This window comes from Thunnus thynnus, chromosome 11 (genome assembly GCF_963924715.1).
Source record: "Thunnus thynnus chromosome 11, fThuThy2.1, whole genome shotgun sequence".
Lineage (NCBI taxonomy): Eukaryota > Metazoa > Chordata > Actinopteri > Scombriformes > Scombridae > Thunnus > Thunnus thynnus.
Genome location: NC_089527.1, coordinates 32,868,506 through 32,871,194, shown reverse-complemented (window position 1 = coordinate 32,871,194; position 2,689 = coordinate 32,868,506). Strand labels below are relative to the sequence as shown.

The window sequence follows — 2,689 nt, the reverse complement described above, 5'->3', positions numbered from 1 at the left end:
ATTATTATTATTATTATCACATGATGTATATTCCTAATTATTGCTGTGTTAGATCACAACCTAACTGATACACAGGTAGTATTATTACAGCATAGGACTGGTTGGTGTCTGGACAAATAATGAAGCTGCAGTGTGTAGTCTGCTGTGTGCTCTGTACCTAACGGGAACTTCGTCCATACACACTGCAAAGAGTGGGGGGGTCAATATAGGCCCATTTGCAGATTTTGCCCCAAGGGCCCCTAACATGTTTATCTAACTGTAGTATTTCATTGTATTTTTCATCAGAGTTAGTTTTGAGGCTGTTTATTTTGTGTTGATGGTGCACCCTCACTGTGGACCCAGTTTGTAGCACCAGTTTTGCCACTTTCTTTTTGCATTAAAGCAGCACATGAAATAAACACATCACTGTCAACAACACTGAACACCTCCATCACTGCTGCTCTCCCTCTGTCCTCAGCGCCGAGCACAGAGTCATACATGGATTCTGACTTGACTGTTCAGCCTGAGGTTGCGTCACTACAATTCAAACATCAGATCTAAACAGCAGAGATGAAAGTGACCCAAATCAGAAAAACTAATTGTCAGATTTAATGTGATTTCTTCTACTCATGCTATCATCAAAATAACAAATCAGAATCACAAATGTGGGACACTTGAATATGCAGTGTGAATAAGCCTTGAACATGCAGGCATGTGCAGTGTGTTTTGCAAGTAACAATTCATCCACTTGGAGAAAAAAAACCCGTGTGCCTGTTGCACTGGATTCAGCAACACACCAAATGTCAGGTTAATTCAGACTAATATCAGTGTCACTCAGTGCTTACCGTAGAGAATGGTCACCATGGAAACCGGCATGACCAAGATGCCTAGGAGCATGTCAGCGACTGCCAACGACATCAAGAAATAGTTTGTGGCGTTCTGGAGCTTCTTCTCCAGGGAGACTGCCAGGATCACCAGGATGTTGCCCATCACAGTGACAGCGATGACAACTAAAATCAGCAGCGCTGCCCAGTTCTTCTCCATCTCGTGGGGAGGACACTGATTCATGTGAAACCTGCCGTCCACTTCGGTGTAAACTCCTCTGTTACCATGAGACCAGTTCCCCAACTGTGAGTCAACGCTGTTACGGAGGGCCTTGTTACCATGACACCCCAAGTTTGTCATGTTATTGTTTTGAAGGGCGCTTTCTTCAAATCCACGTGAGGGCCAGGAGTTGGGTTCCAGAGGCTGAATGGTAACGGCTCTGACAGCGTCAGAGATCAACTCTGACACGTTGCCATCACGCAGGTTCATGATTTCAGCTCAGTAACTCCTTCACAGTCAGAGGCAGAAACACCTCAGAGCTGCTGCCAGGAAAATGAGTTAGAGTAGAATACGAGAAGGGAAAGTCTAGTCATCTTTTACTCCCTCTCGATTTCCTTTCCTCAGGTGAATAACATAAATATAACACCATTTATCACTTGACTAATGAATTGTAATTCAATATGTCTCAGCCTCACATTGTCTGTCATAGGATCAACAGATGATGATTCTCTCCACACAGGGAAGCAAAAATAGCAGACTGCTGAATTCAACACAACAAAAAGCAGCTGCTCAATCTCCAAGGACAATGCTGAAGGGACCAAAATTAAATAGCTTGGTTAATACCATTACTGTTCGCAGCCCGTCACACAGCACTGGAAATGAAAAGTGACCCCAGCTGGGGTCTGAGTTTCAATATTCCAAACCAAACAATTTTGACTCACATGACTTCAGTCAAAAAAAAAAACTTCTCATCTTCTGATTGATTATAGAATCCATTTGAAGCTGGAGCGATGGAGGACACAGTTGCAGGTTTCTCATCCTTGATGTCTGGGCTTGTCAAGGCAGCACTCATGTTAAAAATATTAGATCCATCTGAAGTCCATGATGTTACAAATCAGAATTTCATCTCCTAGTTAAAACACTGTTTTCCCCTGAGTCTGTTTCTTTTCAAAAATATGAAGATTTTTAGTCTGTGATATTCATGATACAAACAGCCATGGATATAAGGAAAAACATGAATCCTGCATTTTCATCAACTTTTATTCATTTGATACAGATTTTTAATGAAGTTAGCTGTAAATTTAATGCTTCTGTCTGCCTCAAAAGGCTGTGTACTATAAATACATGCCTGCAGATGTAAAAACACTGTGTGTGTATGTGTGTGCGTTTGTGAATGTGTTCATGTTTGTGTGTGGAAATCCTCAAGTGTCCATGCCGTCTTGTCTCAACTCATCCTTGCACCTGTGAGAGTTTTACAACAAAGATGGATGGTGAGCATGATATTTTATGTGTGTGTGTGTGTGTGTCTATGTGTGTGTGTTACCCAGAGACACCTCACTAACTTTCTCTTCTCTCTTTTTCCTTCACACACACAAACATATTCATGTCAGTTTGGCGATAAGAAAGTCCTGACTTGTCGTAAAAATATTCCTTCTTGAGTCATCCAAAAACAATGTCAGCTCTCCAGAGATCTTAAATATTCCTTTAATTTTCCCTCCTCCTGCTTGCACAAACCCAGAGTGGAAAATGTCAGTAACACTTCCAATCCTCCACAAACAAACACAGATCTGGTTCAGTATTCCTTCAGCTCTATAAATCTTCAGTTTTTTGTCATCTCTCTCTCGGATATTCCCACGTCTCTTATGTCACTTCCTTAAAAGAAAAC

The 2,689-nt window shown here is 41.5% G+C and overlaps 1 pseudogene; it reads right to left on the bottom strand.

Moving 5' to 3' along the window:
* Positions 1 to 550: 550 nt before the first annotated feature.
* Positions 551 to 2,403, bottom strand: LOC137193226 (5-hydroxytryptamine receptor 2A pseudogene; annotated as a pseudogene).
* Positions 2,404 to 2,689: the final 286 nt, after the last annotated feature.